Source organism: Oryx dammah, unplaced genomic scaffold (assembly GCF_014754425.2).
Source record: "Oryx dammah isolate SB20612 unplaced genomic scaffold, SCBI_Odam_1.1 HiC_scaffold_29, whole genome shotgun sequence".
NCBI lineage: Eukaryota > Metazoa > Chordata > Mammalia > Artiodactyla > Bovidae > Oryx > Oryx dammah.
Window position 1 is genome coordinate 7,687,388 of NW_024070213.1, and position 21,671 is coordinate 7,709,058.

Consider the following 21,671-nt stretch of genomic DNA (forward strand, 5'->3'; position numbering starts at 1 on the left):
GCGGCGGCCGGAAATGAGCCAAGGGGGGGGGGGGGGTGAAAAAAAGGGGAGGGGTTGGGCCTCCGGAGGGAGGTGGCAGGGGGCGGGGCCTGGGCCCGAGCCGCTCACACAATGGGGGAAGAGGAGCCGGGGGGCGGGGCCGGGTCAATCACGGGATCCGCCCAAGGCCCCAACGCGGTTGGCGCTTCCGCAAACTCCCCCGGCGTCACCCGGTGGCTCCCTTTAAAGGGGAGGATTTGGGGGGGGTCAGGGGCGGGCTTGGGATCTATTTTCAGTCGGTGGACATTTACGGGGGAAGGTGCCTGGGTTGGGTCTTTGCGTAGGAGATCGGTGGGAACTGGGTGGCGGGGTGACGGGGCCGCGCAGCTACTCAGGGAAGGCGACAAGTCGCCACACAGGTGGTCGAAGAGGAGCGCCCTGGGGATGGCACTGAGCCCGGGGCCCTTGGGAACCCTGTTAATTTATTAGGCAGGGTACCCTGCCGCCCAGTATTCCAGGCCACAGATCGTGCGTTCCTCTCCGTCGCCTTCCCAGGGCTCCCATCCAAAACTCACACCAACTACGAGTTGTTTCCTTTTTCTTTTAATGTTAGGTTTTTTTGGACAATGAACATATTTTATTTTGATAATCAGGAAACAAAAATCACAGCAGTGGGAAGATGTTTTAAGACCAGATCTACTAAACTCATTTCTTGCCCACCACGTGTACACATGCCCCTACCAGGCGGCACTCTCACCAAAGAAGCATTGAATTATTTTTCAACCTGATGACATTTTAGGGTGTTTCTTTTAATCCGCTCTCGATAAAACAGCTTAAAAAAAAAAAAGGCCATGTTTAGGCAGTGCTTTAAAGATAATGTAGTTATGGGGAAAATGATGGAGGAAAATGCTTGAATATAAATAAAATGTGTTTATGACATCAATTTTGCAGAGGAAGGCTTCACCAGCATTCATTCAGGTACCTACATGTTACAGGATTTCTCTGTGTTTGGCCTTGGGTAAATTGATGGCAGGGTCTCCCCAAAGAAACCCCTAAACCAGTTTCTATGGAGATAGTTAAAAACTTTTAAACATGTTTCAGATCTCATGCTTCTTAGTTGATGTTTCCTTACTGTCAAGTTTACTTTGATTTTTGTAGATGTTGTTTATTGCCTTTTAAATGAATGACTAGGAGAATAAATAAGAACCTAGAAGTGAAAATCTTAAGCAACTCATGTTGCCAACAGGGATGAATTCTGTCCTGTGACTTCAGGCCTAATTTACCCCAAACTGCAGTAGAAAGGCAACTTGAAAAGGGCAGTACCGACTTACCTTAAAGTTGTTATAGGATGGATTCACCTTGTTGGGCTAAAGTCAGAACTGGCCTTCAGGAATAATTCAGTTCTCTTTAGTGGTTTATATCCACATTCACAGTAAAGGGGACAGAGGGAAAAAATATGCACAACACCTGGAAATTTTGCCCATCATTTCCTCCTGAGAGGTTTCTCATCTGATTTTTTTTGAAGAGTTCATGACTTTTGGGGAAAGATTTGCCTTGTTTGCAGATGGTGCAGCTTGAGGCTAAACAGCATTCAAACATCCCTAGCCACCTAGCCCAAATACCATGGGACTAGGTATGGAACACCTATTAGAGAAGATCTTTTGAAACATCTCAGGGGAAAATTCTGCAGAGAGTAGTCAGGGGGCATGGACCTGGCAAAGGGAAGGCTCTGATGTAAACCGGGAATTCTGATTCGACGCCCTTCTCTCCAGGCAATTGACTCCTTTGGGTCTTCACCCTGAATCTGACACTGAAGTCAGCCATGTTGCGAATGACTGAAGGAATTTTATCACACAAAAGGCGATCAGGGTGAAAACTTCACATGGTTTCAAAAACACAGAATTGAATCTTCAGCTTGGATTATATGTAGCCTAATCAAATGAAAATGTAATCAAATGTGGAGTGCCACGTGTAAATGAAGAGTCCATTCATAAAGAAGAAATTGCCTGCTGATAGCTGGATGGTGGGAGAGTGTAGGACACACGCTAGACAGTAAGGCAGGTAAGAAGTCAGTCAGGACGGGGTTTAAATCCTGACTCTGTCACTTGGCAGCTGTGTGACTTGGTTCCTCGTTGGTAAAGTGGACTTCTTGATTAGACTTACTGTTTTGCAGACGAAACATGATAACTTATGAATAATGTTTATCACAGTGCCTGGCATACAGCAAGTACTCAGTACACCTTAGTTGTTTCTGGTCATTCCTTCTAAAAGGGAAGAGGTCTTACCTAATTCAGAGAGTTGCTGGGAGAATGAACATGAGATCACTGCATGTAAGGTGATTAGGCCTGCGTGTCAGGCCTGGCTATCGCTCCTGAGCTACCACACCCACTTCTCCATAGTCAGAAGGAAACGTCTCACAGGGTCATCCAACTCCTTTTAAGACATTCTCGGTTTACCTTGAAACCCTCTGATCACTAATTCAGCTTTTCAGATTCCCTGATTGCCAAAAGAGACATCTAGATATTGGGGATTCCCAGGTGGCTCAGTGGTAAAGAATCCACATGCCAGTGCAGGAGATTCAGGAGACAAGGGTTCAATCCTTGGGTTGGGAAGATCTTCTTGAGGAAGAAACGGCAACCCACTCCAGTATTCTTGCCTGGAGAATTCCATGGACAGAGGAGCTTGGTGGGCTACGGTCCGTGGGGTTGCAAAGAGTTGGACATGACTGAGTACAAACTAGGTAACGGGCACAAGAAGAGGAGGAGATAGATATTACCGCAGGGTGTATCCATCAGTTGCATCTGGTCGAGATGCTACCCCTATGACCCACTGGCGCTGAGCTTAGTTCACCCCTGCCCCCTTCCCCCAAGATCTATACCTTTTGTTCTGTGTTTCTTATTCCTACGAATAACCCCACTATCCCTCTATTTGTGGATGGATATCTGGGCACCATCCATGAATCCACGTAGTCTTCTTCCCTGTTCCTTCTTCCTCACACCAAGTCAAGCCCTGTGAATACTACTTCCTGAATTATCTTCCAAATTGAGGATGTTGAACCACATGCAAGTATCACCTATTCACAAAAATTAAAGCGAACTCTTACGGGTGTGGCCTCAACAAAATTTTTTCCAAAGTGCTTGTCATCAAGGGAAAAACACTTCACGAACTTGTGTTGCCCCTGCAAATGTGAACATGCATGGGGAGGTGAAAGTGACTGTACACTCATTACAAGGAATTATTGATTGATATGCTATATGTAAAATGTTGCCCACATTTGCAAGAACACATTTTTTATGTCACTCATTTAATAAGATCTGTTCTTAAACAAATTTTGTGATAGCCGATTTTGGCAAGGATGGGCTTCCCTGTCTCAGAGGTAAAGAATCTGCCTGCAATACAAGAGACGCAGAACACGCGGGTTTGATCCCTAGGTCAGGAGGCGCCTCTGAAGGAGGAACTGGCAACCCACTCTATATTCTTGTCTGGGAAATTTCAGAGGAGCCTGGTGGGCTACAGTCCACGGGGGTCACAGAGTCGGAAACAAGTTAACAACTAAATAACAACAACAATTGGCAAGGATACGGAGAATTGTGGCTTTCATACACCGTTAGTGGGGATAGAGCATGATACAAACGTTTAGATTCATACCAAATGTCTACAGACTGAAAATTCCAGTATCTCTAGGATGTATTATACAAGTACACAGAGATGAGAATGTCCCTCACCCAAAAGGGGAAACAAACCAATTGCCTATCTCTATGTGAATGTTTTAAAAAGCAAAACAAAACGCTATGGATATGTTTCCACTTACATAAAATACCTGCAGCAGTCAAATGCATAAAGACAGAAAGCAGAATGGAGATTGCCAGGGGTTGGGGGGAGGAGGGATGGGGAAAGTAAAAGTGAAAATCACTCAGTCGTGTCTGGCTCTTTGCAACCCCATGGTCTGTACAGTCCATGGAATTCTCCAGGCCAGAATACTGGAGTGGATAGCCTTTCCCTTCTCCAGGGGATCTTCCCAACCCAGGGATTGAACCCAGGTCTCCTGCATTGCAGGTGGATTCTTTACCAGCTGAGCCACAAGTGAAGCCCAAGAATACTGCAGTGGGTAGCCTATCCTTTCTCCAGCAGATTTTTCCAACCCAGGAATCAAACTGGGTCTCTTGCATTGCAGGCAGATTCTTTACCAACTGAGCTACCAGGGAATATACATTTTTTTTTTTTTTACCACAATACAAAGCAATCAAACAGCCTTACAATGATGGGATATTATGTGGTCATTTAAAAACTAGTAGGTAGATATGTACTACCATAGAAAGATATCCATATTACTAAGGACAGGGAAAGAATGATAAGACAGCAAGTAAAGGATGGCTCTATGTTTACAAATGTTATTAATGATAATAATAGGAGTGAATATGCACCCAACTGTTACCAGTGTCAGAGGGAGAGCTTTCATTCTGCAGTGTGAATTTCTGTGGTGTGTGACATCAGAGCCCCAAAGTGTTTTTTCAAAAGCCTTCAATAGTTCCTCTTTATCGTGAGGGCAAAGTTTCATGTTCAAGAAATGGCTCTTGCCCACCTGTCTTATTCCTTTCAACTTCCCTCCTTGCAGCCAAATGGAATTATTTCTGTTCTGTTCGTGCCGTGGTTTCTCTGTGCCTGGGACAGTCATACAAATATTCTTTCTGTCTGAAACACTCACCACCCTCAGCCCTTTTCCCCACCTAATTGCCAATTCACCCTTCAGATCTCAGCTTACACACCCATTTCCACTAAAGTCCTCCCCAGTCCCTGAATCCAGGTTAGTGATTCCTCCCAGGGCCTCCACGGCCAGTATCCTATACTTCTGAATTGCCCCACATTACACGCTGTTACAGTCCTTGTTGGTCTTTCTCTGTGATAGTGAGAAGGGTGACCATATGGTCCATTTCTCTCTCCCCAACTTCTAACTCAAGAGGTGGTTTAGTCGCTAAGTCGTGTCCGACTCTTGCGGCCCCAGAAACTATAGCCTGCCAGGCTCCTCTGTCCATGGGATTCTCCAGGCCAGAATACTGGAGTGAGTTGCCATTTCCTTCTCCAGGGGATCTTCCTGATCCAGAAATCGAACCTGGGTCTCCTGCGTTGCAGGCAGATTTTTTACCAACTGAGCTACAAGGGAAAGCAAGAACTCAACTCAAATTTCTTGAACAAATGAACGGATATCATTGGCTTGTGAATCTGGTCTGAGTGGGTGGGTCTCCCTTCCCACCCTCATCTGTTCTGATGCAGCAAGGAGGACTTTCTGGTGCTGAAAAGGACTTGGTCTTTTTTTTTTTTTCTTTTTTCCTGTCCATCAAGATGCCAGTCTATTTTCCTCTCTCCTGGCATCTTGAATATCTTGACCCAAATTATTTACAATTACAACAGAAGGAGAATAAGTGTTTGTATTCATTGATGATCTAGGAAACTAGGACTCTGAGGCAAGTGAAATGTCCTGTACAGGACCCCAAACTGAGGCAAAGGCAAGGCTTTCCTGACTGTAGGTCTTCCAACCCCACGTATAGGCTTCTTACCACTGAACCTTTGGGGCGGGAAGCACCACTTCTAGGAACTGCCACAGAATTCAGTGCCAATGCGTGTTTGTTGAATGAATGAATAAATAAAGGAAGAAGACAGTTGTATACATAAACACACAGTCACAATGTCTTTTCTATAAAATAAGAACACAGACTGCCAAGGCCACAAAAACAACCATAGATTGTGTAATAACTGTCCATATCATTAGGCATGGTGTCCCACCACCAGGACTGAAGTGGACTAGCAGAGCCTGAAAGGTTCCTGAGGAACTTGCATTCTTTATACCTGAACCAACCTTTCCTGAGCATCTTCTCTGTGCCCAGCGCTTTGCTGGATACTGCAGATTTCAACAAGGGAAAAACCACTATTCCTGTCCTCTGGGCACACTGTCTATTTGGAAAGAAACTCATGGAGGTAAATAGTTCCTGGACAGAGCGATAGAGGCTCTCTCAAGGCAAACAAAGATGGATAATTCATGAGCGAAAGCATTTGTCACATTGGTGCCTCGATGCTGCTCACCAAGGCTGGAACATATGCTAATGAAAACAGCCAAGGAGGAGAAGATCCCGAAAAAGTGGGCCTGGCCAGGCCACAAAGGGCCCAAGTGTCATGCCGGGAAGTTTGGGCTGAGACCTAAGTCCTGCTTTTTTGTTTGGTTTTTGTGGCCATTTGATCTCTAAATTAGCACATCTGTACAGTAATTCAGTGGAATTTTAAAATATGTTAGTAGTATTGCAGATGAAAAGCTGATTGACTGCACAATAAGAAAAACCATGACCTAAAATGCGGTACTTCATATTCTAAAAGGGTGCTCCAAACGATGGCAAAAGAGACAGATATGCAAATAAGATGTTTTCAGTGCCTTGTACCCCTAAGCTGAGGGTAACTTGCCACAACGCGTGGGCCTATCAGACTGTGACTTTACCTAAAGGATCTCAAAATAGCTCTGCTCTCTGCGGCAGGCAAGCTTCTGCTCTCTGCGGCAGTAGCTCATTCTTTACTATTGTTGCTATGTGACAAACTATTGGCTCTCAGTGTTAATCCAAGCCTGCTAGAGAAGGAGGGCGGGCAGAGGACTCTGGGAGAAGCATCTTTCCTCGAATATAATGGAACAAACGTGTCCTGAGCATTTCCCAGGTACCCATATGGTACCTGGCCTGAAGATATAGACACCCACTTCAGTTCAGTGGCCATTTGTTCAATAGCTCCTACACTGGAGGGCTGGGCTGGGCTCCAGGGATACAAAGATAGATAAAATTCATATGGTTTCTGCCCCCAGTTTCTCACTATCTAATGGGAGAGATGGTTTTGTAAACAGAAAACTACAACCTACATGCAAAATGCAATGAGGGGACTTCCCTGGTGGTACAGTGGATAAGAATCTGTCCGCCAAGGCAGAGGACACAGGTTCGATCCTTGGTCTGAGAAGATTCCACATGCCATGGAGGAACTAAGCCCATGCACCTCAACTATGGAGCCTGAGCTCTAGAGCCAGGGAGCCACAACTACCAAAGCCTGTGCACCATAAAGCCAGCAAGTTGCAACTACTGAGCCTTTGTGAAGCCCGAGCACCTAGAGCCTATACTCTGCAACAAGAGACATCACCGCATGAGCAATCTGGGCACCACCATGAAGAGGAGCTTCCACTTGCTGCAACTAGAGAAAGCCCTTGAGCAGCAACGAAGACCCAGCACATCCAAAAATAAAATAAATAATAAAAGTTTTGAAAAAAGATGCAATGAAAGAGGATTGGGTGCTATCTGGACACTTGGGGAGTAGGGTGCATCAAGTGAGTTCAGCTTTAGACAGGGTGATCTGCTTGTGGGACACCTGTATGGAGATCTCCAGCGGACAGCTGGACATACAGGGCTGGAGGAAAATCAAATTCCATCCTTGCCTTGGAGGGCCTTGCTATGGAGTGAAAGAAACAGAACTGTGAATATATTAATAATAGATTGATTACAATTCTCTGCAGTGAAGGCTAACACAGAGGTTCACAAAGTTGATGGTATGACCACCTTGGCCTGGAAGTTGTGATGTCCCTCTAGGAGACAGCCTAGGAGCTGAATCTGAAAGGATTCAGGGTGGTTATCCTTGTTTTTTATTTTTTAAAAAGGAAGAGGCCTTTGTGAAAGAGTTGAACAACTCCTTTTTGGCTCTGTAGTCCAGGCACAGGTAAGGGAAGAGTGCCCAGAACTGGCATAGCACACATTATAAAGCTCAAGCCGGGACAATGGCCCACTGGTAAAGTGGCTTACAGGGGAGCTGAATGTACCACCTGGTGACATAAGGTGTTTTGAGGTGCTGAGGACATTAGAAACGGATAAGATAGCAATCCTGTTGTTTTCCCCACTCTGCCAACCTACAGACATCTCATTCCACAAGACTCAGGCAGAATACCCTCCTTGTCTTCCTACCTGCAGGCTCACGGCAGGTTTATTCTTTGCACTCTTTCTTTTTCTTTTTTAAAATGTATTTATTTATGGCTGTGCTGGGTCTTAGCTGTGGCATAAGGGATCTTTAGCTGAGGCGTGGGGGATCTTGTTCCCTGACCAGGGATTGAACCAAAGCCCCCTGCTTTTGGAGCACAGAGTCTTAGCCACTAGACCACCAGGGAAGTTCCTCTTGGCACTATTTCTTTGGTTCATCTCGGCATAAATCAAAGTCAGAGAAACTTTAAGTCAGGTCCAAATCAATCTTCTCACCTGTCCTTGAATTTTAATTAAATTCTGTGCTTTGACTCAGGTCAGCTTTCCAGGTAAGGGAAACAGACTCTACAAAGGCCCAGTGAAGTCACTCTTGCTGTAGCTAAAAGTGTGTGAAAGTGAAAGTTGCTCAGTCCTCTCCGTTTCTTTGGGACCCCATGGAATTCTCCAGGGCAGAATACTGGAGTGGGTAGCCTTTCCCTTTTCCAGGGTATCGTCCCAACCCAGGGATCGAATCCAGGTCTCCCATGTTGCAGGCATATTCTTTACCAGCTAAATAGAAGATTCATGAAGTCATTTATTAATTTATCAGAAATGATTTGAATTGGCACTTCGTGCGGCAAACAAAGGGTTAACTTATCCACAGGTCTCTTGCAGATAGATAAAGGAAAGAAATAAAATAGAAAAATATTGGGGAAAAACATCTTCCCAAACAATAAATAGTTGTGGCTGACAAGCGCTAAGGTGACTCCCAGTAATTCCCACCTTCTGGTTGGTGTCCATGCCTCAGTGTAACCCCCTCCCCTCAAGTGTGGGCAGAATGTGTGACTCACTTGTAACCAGTCGAATACAGCAAAGATAATGGGAGGACACGCCCAAAATATGCTGTGTTACCTATGACTGCGTTTAGGGCAGCCCCGCTGGGAAGCCCACCTGGCAAAGTGGTCTCAAGGAATTGGGACAAAACCCTGGGGCCCTCAGTCATACAGCTGCTAAGAAATGAATTCTGCCAACCATCTGAATGAGCTTGGAAATAGATTCTTCCCCATGTGAGCCTCCCAATGAAAATACTGCCCGGTCCTTGTGCAGCCCTGGGAGACCCTGAGTCAAGGGCTCTGCTAAGCTATGCCTGCACTCCTGACCCAGCTAAGTTCAGTTCAGTTCAGTCGCTCAGTCACGTCCAACTCTTTGCAACCCCACGGACTGCAGCACGCCAGGCCTCCCTGTCCATCACCAACTCCCAGAGTTTATTCAAACTCATGTCCATTGAGTCAGTGATGCCATCCAACCATCTCATCCTCTGTCATCCCCTTCTCCTCCTGTCTTCAATCTTGCCCAGAATCAGGGTCTTTTCAAATGAGTCAGCTCTTTGCATCAGGTGGCCAAAGTATTGGAGTTTCAGCTTCAACATCAGTCCTTCCAATGAATATTCAGGATTGATCTCCTTTAGGATGGACCCACCTAAACTGTGTGGAGAAAGCGATGGCACCCCACTCCAGTATTCTTGCCCGGAAAATCCCATGGACAGAGGAGCCTGGTAGGCTCCAGTCCACGGGGTCGAGAAGAGTCGGACACAACTGAGCGACCTCACTTTCACTTTCTACCTAAACTGTGAGATAATAAAGGTATGTATTGTTTAAAGCCACTAAATTTGCTACTTGTTATGTAGCAATAGATCAAGAAAGAAAATACCAACAGAACTTGTTTTCTTTAATGCAAATGTATTTTTAAGTGAGTAATATATTAACATGGTTTAACACTGTGAAAGGTATCTTTTTCTTCTTTTTTTAAAAAAAAATTTATTTATTTGGCTGTACTGGGTCTTAGTTCAGGCATGTAGGTTCTAGTTCCCTGATCAGGGATCAAACCTGGACCCCCTGCATTGGGACCATGGGGTCTTAGCCACTGGACCACCAGAGAAGTCCCCAAAAATGTCTTTTTCTTTCTGCTCTTGCCCCTCAGTGACCCATTGCCTCATTCCAGTGATGATCTTCGTTACCAGTTTCTTCCATAAGCTCCCAGAGCTGATCAGTGCATAGATAAGGAAATAAATGTCTATTTCTGTATATTTTTAAAACTTTTTTCTTTTTAATTAAGTGGTATTATACACATGTCATTCTGAACTTCTTTTATTTTTTTATCATACCCACAGAGGAGTATATGAAACATACATGTACATTTTATTTTTTATTTATTTATTTTTTTACATGTACATTTTAAAGACATAGCCAGCACTTGCGGAGCCATCATCCACACCATGAAATAAAATAAAGCCAGCATCTTAGCAGGGCTTTTCTCTGTTTGTGGTGAGTGGGGGCTACGCTCTAGTTATGGTGCTCGGGCTTCTCGTTGCAGTGGCGTCTCTTATTGCAAAGCACGGTCTCTAGAGCCTGAGGACTCAGTAGCTGCGGCACTTGGTCTCTGGAGCACAGACTCAGTAGTTGTGGCGCACGGGCTTCGTTGCTTTGTGGCATGTGGGATCTTCCCAGATCAGAGATTGAATCCACGTCTCCTGTATTGGCAGGTGGATTCTTTACTACCGAGCAACCGTGGAAGCCCTTCTTTATCTTTTTGGTGTAGCTTTTCCTCCTGTGTTTGCATCCTCAGACACTGTACAGAAGTTTAGCTCCACCTGTTTTTGACCTTTATATAAGGTGAGTCATGTTCTTCTTTTGTGACTTATTTAGCTTGCATTTTTATGCAACCCAGCTATGTGGATGCATGAAGCTGTGATTCCTTCATTCTGTTACTGTACGGTTTTCCACTGTTGTAGAGATTTATTTCTTCTAAAATATTATATATTTTATTTTTAATTATTAAACATTAAAATATTTTTATAAAAAATTATAAAAAATGAGTAAACAACTTATTTTCCACTTTACTAGAATGGATGGTTAAGGTTTTACTTTTTTTTTTTTTTTTTTTAGTAGAAACAGTTTTGCCCTGAAATTCCTTTATATAACTTATCTGGTACACATGGGCAAGACTTTCTCAAAGACCATAGATGCCAAGAGTAGAATTTCTGGGATATAAAGCATTCATATCTTCAGTTTTTCTGAGCAGTTTATCAATTTACACTCCTGCCAGAAGTCTATGAGAGTTCCTCTTCTCCACATCATCGGGGACATTTGGTATTGTCAGACTTCTTAATTTGAGCTACTCGGGTGAGTATACAGTGCAGTCTTGTGATTTTAATTCATATTTCCCTTAATGCCCATTTGGATATCTTCTTTTATGAAGTGCTGGTTCAAGTTTTGTTTACTTTTACACTTTTTTTTTTTTTGCTGTTCTGCACAGAATATGGCATCTAGTTCCCCCACCAGGGAACAAACCCATGCCCTACAGTGGAAGCATGGGAGTCCCAACCACTGGAGCATCAGAGAAGTCCCCAGTTCAAGTTTTCGTTCAATTTTCTGTCAGTTTGTTTGTCTTTATCTGATTGATGATTTGTAATTTCCCACGTTGTCATTTGTCTTTTAACTTTGCAAATGGGATGCTCACCCTCGGTTATAAAAAGAGATGACAAAACTATGACGGCATTCTTTTTGCTATTACCAGATTAGGCAGAGATCAAGGAGTCTGGTAATATTGTGCTGACAAGCGTGTGAAGGATATATAGCAGTACACTGCACACGGGCGTGTAAACTAGCAAACTTCTAGACTAGTTTGGCACATCTGGCACACTGTGGAATGCAGGTGTGGTTTGACTCCAGTCATTTCCTTTCTAGGAATTTATCCTATGACATACAGACAGTCCCCAACTTCTGATGGTTCAACCTTAGGATGGTGTGAAAGCAACATTCATTCAGTAGAGAGCATACTTCAGACTTTGAATTTGGATCTTTTCCCAGGCTAGCGGTATTTGGGAGAAAATTCTCTCAGGATACTGGTCAGAGCAGCAGCCACAGCTCCCAGCCAGCCACGTGATCACCAGGGTAAACAACCGATATGCCTACAACCATTCTGAACCCAGTCATTCTCTTTTTCACTTTCAGTACAGTATCCATTAAATAGGCTTTGTGTTGGATAGTTTTGCCCAGCTGAAGGCTAATGTAAGTGTTCTGAGCATGTTTAAGGTTGGCTTGGCTAAGCTTGATGTGCTTTAGGTAAGGAGTATTAAATGCATTTTTTATAAAGATGTATTTATTTATTTATCTTATTTATGGCTGTGCTGGGTCTTTGTTGCTGCATTTGGGCCTTCTGCAGTTGCAGCAAGTGGGGGGTCACGCTGTGGTTGCAGTGTGCAGGCTTCTCGTTGCAGTGGCTTCTCTTGCTGCAGAGCACGGACTCTAAGCACTTAGAGTTTCCATAGTTGCTGCACGTGGGTTCAGCAGTTGTGGCCCATGGGCTTAATTGCTTCTCCGCATGTGGGGTCTTCCAGGATCAGGGATCAAACCCATGTCTCCTGCATTGGCGGGCAGATTCTTTACCACTGAGCCACCAGAAGGCACTTTTGACTTACAATATTTTCAACTTATGCTGGGTTTCTAGGGACATCACCACATTTTAAGGTCAAGAAAGGTATGGATTCAGTTATCTGTGAAATGATATGTTCAAAGATCTTCAGGGTAACTTTGTTTATAATAGCAACAGATGGAAAACAAATACCTAGCGGCTGGGGACTGCTTCGATAATTTAAGATACATCTTTACAAAGGAACATGCGGATTATTTTTTAAAGTTATACAGGCTGAAAATGAATCTCTTTTAAGATACATTGTTAAGAAAAAAATACAGGGAATTCCCTGGCGGTCCAGTGGTTAGGACCTAGTGCTTTGACTGCTGTGGCCTGGTCTGGGAACTAAGATCTTGAAAGCTACACAGAGTAGCCGAAAGAAAAGAAAGAAAGAAAGAAAGAAAAATAGCCAGGTGTAGAATACTGTATATAATATGCTACCGCACCTGCAGTATATGCACATATACGCTTGGATTTGCACAGAATATCTTGGAAGGACCCTTAAGAAAATAGATATAGTGATGACTGGATAATCAGGGTGAAAAGAGATTTATTTTTTACTGTACATCCCTTTGCACCTTTTGGGTTTTCTACTAGGTGTGCATTTCACCTATTAAATGTAAGTTAAATAGTTTTACTTTATTTTATTTATTATTTCTTGGCTGTGCTGGGTCTTTGTTGCTGTGCATGGGCTTTCTCTAGTTGTGGCAAGCAGGGCTACTCTCTAGTTGCGGTGCCTGGGCTTCTTATTTCAGTGGCCTCTCTTGGCAGAGCACAGGTTCTGGGAGCACGGACTTCAGTAGTTTCAGCACGTGGACTCAGTAGTTGCAGCTCATGGGCCCTAGAGCGCAGGCTCAGTAGCTGTGGCCCATGAGATTTGTAGTTCTTCCGTGGCATGTGGAATCCTCCCAGTCCAGAGATCAGACTCATGTCCTGTGTATTGGCAGGCAAATTCTTATCCACTGTACCACTAGGAAAGTCCAAATAATTTTAAAATGTACTGAGATCCAATTATGGGCCAGGCCTGTGCTAAATCCTAGAGATACCGTGGTGAACAAAACAGAGACTTTACCTTTTGGAGTTCCTGGTCTAGTGAGGGGTGGCAGTCACTAAAGCCTTCATTATGGTGACGTGATGAGTGCTATAATATAGGACATTGAGGCACTTTGGAGGAAACTGACAAAGAGCAAGGTCATCTAAGAGAGCCTTGTAGGTGGGCGGCCTGATGTTTACATGAGGAGCAGAAGGACAAGGGAGCCAGCCTGTGGAGCTGGAGACCACAGGCGTGGAAGAGGAAACAGCATTTATGGAGGGAGAACAGAGAGCTCTGGCCATTTGAGGAACTGAAAGAAGTTTGCCCCAGCCGGAAATTGACATGAACTGAGTTGGTTTTCAGAAAAAGCCACAGTAGAAGTGTGAGGAAAGGATTGGAAGAGGACAAAAGTGGGGTCCAGAAGACTGGTTAGGAAGCTTCTGCCATCATTGGATGATAGAAGACAGGTGGTTGGACTGAGAGGGTGGCAGTGGGGCTACTGAGGATGGGGCAAATTCCAGAGATTGAGAAAATAGAATCACCAGACTTAGTGCTTGGATGACAGGGAGAAGGAGAGAGAAGATCAGTGTAATAATAAAAGCTACTATTTGGTAAGGACTTTCCACGTGGTATTACCTGCCCAGCATGACTCTGACGTTCAGTGGTCTCAGTGATCGGGAAGGTATGTCTGCCACAATGAGAATGTACAGATTTAAAGAAGGTTAAGGAACTTGCTTGAAGCCACCTAGGTACTAAGCGCAGAACTAGCATCTGAAGTCATTTATCTGGCTGCCAAGTTCATGCTCTTAACCCATTTCTTCAGGGCGACTCCCAGATGTCAGGTTTGGGCAATTCACTGGTCAATGAGGCTATTTATTGAGAGAAAACACAAGAGAGGAAGTTTCGAGAAAGAAAGTGTTCATCTGATTCTTCCAATTGGAGGTTCCTGTGAGACCCTACCTGAGCAGGTTAAGTACAATAGGCAGTTTTATATATATAACTGGAGAAAGTTCTGGGCTGGAAATTTGGGTATCATCAGGATACAGTCTGAGATCAAAACAGTGGATGAAATTAGACTGAGACAAGTAAGTAAGAGCAAAGACAAGCCCAGATAGTTTTTTTAGCAAGGAAGTCACATGGACAAATCTTGTTTATTGGAAGACAACTCTGGCAGCAATGTAGAAGACTGACTGATTTGGAGAAATAGGTCGTAGAAAATCCGACACGTGCATTCATGTGTTTCTATCGAGTCATCTTCCAAGTATCACCACACACTTTGTGCCAGGGATCACCAAGCCCAGGGACCACAGAGATAAACCAGACGCTGTCCTTGACCTTGTGGGACTTTGGGGCCAGGAAGGAGTGAGATTAGGGAACCTCGTGCGACAAGAGGAGTAGGTGGGCACGCTGTGCCATGGGAGCACAGAGGATGGAGAAGAGACCGAATTCCACTGCGGGCTGGGGCTTCCATAATAGAAAGGATGGCTGGGGGTTTCCTGGTGGTCTGGCGGTTAGGCTTTGTTGCTTTCACTACCATGGCCCGGGTTTAATCCCTGATAGGGGAACTGAGATCCCACAAGCCGTGAGTCATGGCCCCCCCCAAAAAAGGCAAAGAAGATATGGGTAGAGGTAGGCCTTGATGAGCAACTAAGCAACACCTAGGTGAGTGAGGAGCAGAACACTGTAGACACAGCCAGCAGGGTGGGTGAAAGTGAAAGTGAAGTCGCTCAGTCGTGTCCAACTCTTTGTGACCCCGTGGACTGTAGCCCACCAGGCTCCTCCGTCCATGGGATTCTCCAGGCAAGAATACTGGAGTGGATTACCATTTCCTTCTTCAGCGGATCTTCCTGACCCAGGGATCGAACCCAGGTCTCCCGCATTGCAGGCAGATGCTTTAACCTCTGAGCCACCAGGGAAGCCCAGGGTGGGTGAAGGTACTGCTAACTTAAAATGCTGCATTCAGTAACTTCATTGGGATTCAGTGAGACTGGGGGAATGGGTGCCTGTATGGGGAAGGGGTAAGCTTGAAGATCTGGATAAGCTCCTGAAAAACTGGGGTGTGCTTAAAGGAGATTGAATTTTTTAATTAAAATTTTTTACCGCGCTGGTCAGCCTGTGGGATTTTAGTTCCCTGACCAGGGATCAAATCTGTGCCCCAGGCAGTGGAGTCTTGGAGTCCTCACCACTGGACTGCCAAGGAATTCCCAGGAGGTTGAATTTTATCTGAAAAATGAGGCTTTGGAGGTAAGCAGGGAGGTCGTGTGATCAGATATGCCCTTTAGAAAGATCTCTGTGTCTGCAATGTGGAGAATGGGCAGGAGGAGCCCAGATGATCAGCAAGGAGGATGGTGGGGAGGAGGCTGCAGTGGGAGTGGGGAATCTGGCAGGGATCCAGGTAGGAATGAGAAGGACTCAAACTCAGGTGTATGTAATACTCAGCTTTCTCTAAGTTATGCTGCGTAACAAATACTTTGAAATCTCATGGCATGTGGCCACATATACTTTATTTTTTGCTCATGGAGCACAAAGGTTGTAGTTTAGCTATCTTTCCTCTAGATGTGTGCATACTAAGTGGCTTCAGTCTTATCCGACTCTCTGCAACCCTATGGACTGCAGCCTGCCAGGTTCCTCTGTCCATGGGATTCTCCAGGCAAGAATACTGGAGTGGGCTGCCATTGTCTCCTCCAGGGGATCTTCCTGACCCAGGGATTGAACCCACGTCTCTTATGCCTCCTGCATTGGCAGGCTAGTTCTTTACCACTAGCGCCACCTAGGAAGCCCCTTCTTCTAAATGCAGCTGCACAAATCTTTTCTTCCTGGAATCCAGGATGAAAGAACTGCCACCTTCTGAGACGTGTTCTCATAGTGGAGTGTTGGTGCAAAGGCCCCCTAGACAAGCCACACGATTGGGTTTAAAGCTCTGCTCAGTTGTGATAAAGGTTGCCTACACTCACATCCCAGTGGCCAAAGCAGATCAAGTGGCAAGATCCAAAGCAGTAGGCCAGGGAGATATGTGAAGGGTGGGGAAAAAAAAAAGTATTAGTCTCTTAGCTGCGTCCAACTCTTTGAGACCTCATGGACTGTAGTCCACCAGGTTTCTTTGTCCATGGAATTCTCCAGGCAGGAATGCTAGTGTGGGTAGTCATTCCCTTCTCCAGGGGATCTTTCCAGACCTAGGGATCGAACCTGGGTCTCCCACATTGCAGGCAGGTTCTTTACCGTCTGAGCCACCTGGGAAGCTCCATGTTATGGGTTGGAGGGAATGAATGACTGTGAACGTATAAGACAGTTTATTGCAACCTGTCATTGAGGAGAGAAAGGAAAAGTTGATTAGAATCTTGGCGTTTGGTGGGATTTGACTGGATGTGGGAGATGGGCCAAGGATTCCCTCAGATGGTTAAGTTAAAGATGGTACTGCTCAATAAGAAAAGGGATACAGGAAGAGGAAACTCACAGTAGATGATGACCTGCATCCAGGCTGCCTTCTTGAGATAATGGTGCCCTGGTTTTGCTTTAAGGGAACCATTCTTCCTCTACTTTCAACCATGATGCTCTGGATGAAGCTTCTTCCAGCCCCTTACCAAGGATGAAGCATGTGAGCTAGTCTTAAGCCAATAAAAACATTCTATAGTCTTGAACACAATCATTGGTTCAAGACAGGGTTCATGATGCAAATCTGGCCAATCAGAGCCAGTGAGGCTCAATTTTAGATCTTACTTCCTGACTTGAACGAGAAAGACCAGAGTGTCTGCAGCACAGGGGGAGTGGAACCTAGGAAGAGTCATCATGGAGGAAGCAGAGCATGGAGGAGATATGAGACTGGTTCCTGATGATGTCACCTGAACTTTGGCCAAGCCACACGAGGAGCAATCTCAGGGAAATGTTAATTCTAAGCAACAGAAACCCAGAGGGAAAAGCTAGAGAAAGCGGTTCATGGAGGTAAGATAGTTCAAGCAAGAGATAATGCGGAATGGAAATAAACCTGTGACTTTGGAAATGGCTAGAAACACTGAATGAGAAATGTATTTAAGGGCCATGGAATTTGCTGGCTCACAGCATATATGGATTAAGGAGAGAAAGATGATGATGATGTTCTAGTAGATAGTGAGGAATATTTGGAGAGATGGTGAAAGCATTGAGATCAAGAGTATAGAAAATGGGGCATGATTGAGGGTCAAAGAATAGGTTCTGTTATGGGCATGTTCAATGAGGCACCTATCTTGGACAGAAAGACTGATACACAACACGATAAACAAGAATGGAGAGGCAGACTTGGAAAATGTCAGCATATAGTTAAGAGTTGAAGCTAAGGGGTAACTGAGATTTCCCAGAGAGAGCTAATAAAACTGGAGTGGAAGAGGGTCATGGGCCTTAAAGAATCACGTCCTTTAAGAAGCTGGCAGTGACTGCGGAGCAACAGCAAGACTGAGAGTCACCTCTTGGGGGAAGAGTGAAGTGCTGCGGAAGACAAGGACTTACTGCTGCTAAGTCGCTTCAGTCGTGTCCGACTCTGTGCGACCCCATGGACGGCAGCCCACCACACTCCCCCGTCCCTGGGATACTCCAGGCAAGAACACTGGAGTGGGTTGCCATTTCCTTCTCCAATGCATGAAAGTGAAAAGTGAAAGGGAAGTCGCTCAGTCGTGTCCGACTCTTAGCGATCCCATGGACTGCAGCCCACCAGGCTCCTCCGTCCATGGGATTTTCCAGGCAAGAGTACTGGAGTGGGGTGCCAGTGCCTTCTCCAGACAAGGACTTGGGGAATCTCCAAAAGTAAAGGGTTTTTCTTAACAGCCCCCTCTCCCATAGAATCTGAACCCAATCTATTGGCATGCTTAGACCAAAGTGTGTGCTTAGTCGCTCAGTTGTGTCTGACTCTCTGGGACCCCGTGGGCCATAGCCCACCAGCTCCATTATCCATGGAATTCTCCAGTCAAGAATACCGAAGTGGGTTGTCATTTCCTTCTCTAGGGGATCTTTCTGACCCACGGATCGAACCGGAGTCTCCTGCATCGGCAGGCAGATTCTTTACCACTGAGCCACCATGTTTATTTTATACTTTATTTTATTCTTTTATTTTTTGGTGGCACTGTGAAGCTTGCAGGATCCTAATTCCCCAACCAGGGACTGAACCCATGCCCATGGCAGTGAAAGTGTGGAGTCCTAACCACTGGACCACCAGGGAATTCCCTGAACAATTCTATTTTAAAAATAAATCTGAAATCTCTCCCTGTATCTCTACCCCCACCACCAGCAATGTGGTCTCAGCCAGCACTTGACCTGCATCAGAAGATTGTCCTCACTGGTCTTTCCTGCAGCTGCTCTTCCTCCACCCACCCCCGACCCCCCACCCCCGACCCCCCGCCCCCGTCAAAGCCATTCTCCACACAAAGCCAGAGTGACGCTTCCAACATGTGAATTGAATCACGTTTCACTCCAAGCCCTCCGGTGGTTTGCACTGCTCTGAGAAGGAAGCCCACGGATGATAGGGTTCTGACAGGGAACCCATGGTGGGCTTTAAATAAAAGAATGACATCACCAAATTTCTGAGAATTTGGAAGGCATCTGAAAAGTTACTGTGATAGCTGGCTGGAGTAATGGAAAGGAGAGAAGTAGGAGTCCAGTGAAGAATTTGTTTTACACAATGAAAGAACATTGCAGAGGGGATGGGTGTGAGGAATATGTAAGCAATTCAATCTATAAGGTTGGTGGCTGAGTGGTTGGCTCCTTGTGGGGCTGAGGTTTCCAGATAGGGGACAGTAGCATTATTAACCAGGAAGAGGAAATGGGGAAAGGAGGCAGCGATGTACCCAGGCAGCTGTACGCGGTATGGGCAGGCTGGTCTGGCTTAAAATTCAGGGTCACCCATCTCCCTGGGCCTTCTAACATTGCTGAGAACATTACCCAGCATCTCTGGTCAGCTCTCTCTCCTGGTCTTCACAAGACTCTTGCTAATCTTTTTTTTTTCTTTTTCCGCTGAACTATGTACTTCTTTGCCTTCCTCTTTCACTCTCAGTAAATGGCCTTGTGTCCTACATTGCAGGGCAAAGAGAAAGCATCAGAACACAACTCCTACCCTTTCTCTGGTTTCAATAGTGTGGCAGAAGGAACCAAACCTTTCCTAGATTAGAGGAGGAATTTGGGAATCGGAGAAGACTTACGCCAGAAAGTGCTATCCTTCCCTGGTACCTCAGGTGGAGGCATTACCATATAACATTTTTATGGAAAAAATCCCCAGGAGGAAAGCAAATGCACTTGGGAGAAAAAAAGTCCAAGGAATTTTTATCATTTCTTAGGGAACAGAGCAACATCTAATCAATCAGAAGAAATTGTGTTTGTTTGTTTGTTTAAAGTACTTATTTATGTATTTGGCTGCTCCGGGTCTTAGTTGTGGTATGCAGGAATCTTTAGTTGTGGCACATGGGATCTAGTTCCCTGATCAGGGTTCGAACCTGGGCCCCCTGCATTGGGAGCTCAAAGTCTTAGCCACTGGACCACCAGGGAAGTCCTGGAAATTGTGTTTTTCATTGGACTGGACAGTGTGGAGTTAGAAGAAATGACGTGGTGGGAAGGTCAGTTTGCCTTTTGGGAACTGAGGGGCGAAACAGCTACAGCTTCTGCTAATGCAGAGTTTAAACTGGACACCCTAAGATGTTATATCCCTATTGAGAGTACAGGGCAATCCCCATTTCTACCCCCATCCGGGCATCATCCTCTTGGAAAATGGTAGACACCCAAGTGCAAGAGGGCTGCACTGACATCCAACTGAAATATGACACCAGAAGGGCTTCCCTCATGCCAGGAGGGATGGGGAGTCCCCAGGGGAAGAGGTGCGTGTGCATTCAATGGTGTCTGACTCTTTGTGACCCCATGGACTGCAGCCCGCCAGATTCTGTCCATGGGATTCTCCAGGCAAGAATATTGGAGTGGGTTGTCATGCCCTTCTCCAGGGGATCTTCCTGATCCAGGAATCCAACCTGCGTCTGTTTATGTCTCCTTCATTAATAGGCGGTTTCTTTACCATTAGTGCCACTTGGGAAGCCCCTCAAGAGGCAGGAGCGGGGCTCAAAGTGAGGAAGGGCCAAAGAGCCAGAGAGAGAATGCCAGAAAGGGCAGCCTTTACTCCTCCTTAGTTTCCTTTTCTGGGCCCTCCTCTGTCTTTAAAATGCTGAGTGGAATTCCCTGGTGGTTCAGTGGTTAGGACTCTGCTCTTTCACTGCCAGGGGCACAGGTTCGATCCCTAGTCGGGGAACTAAGATCTTGCAAGCTATGTGGTACAGCCAAAAAAAAAAAAAAAAAAATGCTGCACTCCCCAAGGCTTTGTTCTTGGCCCTCTAATACCATTCTCCACCCCTGGGCAGGCTTTTACTGCCATCTCTATATATGTCCAGTATAAGTTTGTTGAATGAATCGTGCATGAATGAAAGGGAAGATTTCTGGAGCAAGATGATGTTAAAGGTCAGTTATGTCCCACCCACAAATTCATAAAGTTCCAATGCCCAGTATCTCAGAATGTAACTTATTTAAAGATAAGATGTTTAAAGAGGTATTTAAGCTAAAATGAGGCCCTTAATCCCCTATGTGTATGTGAATGAAAGTGAGCTCAGTCGTATCTGACTCTTTACGACCCCATGGACTGTGTAGCCCACCAGGATCCTTGTTCCATGGAATTTTCCAGGCAAGACTGGTGTTTAATAAGAAGAGGGAGAGACAGCAGTGATTGGACCACACAGAGAACAGACCATGTGAGCACCCAGGGAGAAGGCGTTTGTGATGTAATGATGGAAGAAATGTACATTTGGTCTTTCGTCCCCATTTTATGGGCTTCCTATGTGGCATTACTGGTAAAGCACCCGCCTGTCAGTGCAGGAGACATAGGAGATGTGTGTTCGATCCCTGGGTCGGGAAGATCCCCGGGAAGAGGAAATGGCAACCCACTCTAGTATTCTTGCCTGGAGAATCCCACGGACAGAGGAGCCTGGAGGGCTACAGTCCATGGGGTCACAAAGACTGGGACAAGACTGAAGTGACTTAGCACGCATGCCCGACTTCATGACAAAGACTTCCTAAAATCCTAGTGATCTTCTGAGTGATGGCGGGGAGAGGAGTCTCTTGTTATTCATAATAAGCCCCTTTCAATCATACTGGAGTTTATGCTAATGAGGTGACTCTTGGTGGGCCCCCTGGATAGCTTCAAGATGGAGGCTCCTTACCAAAGG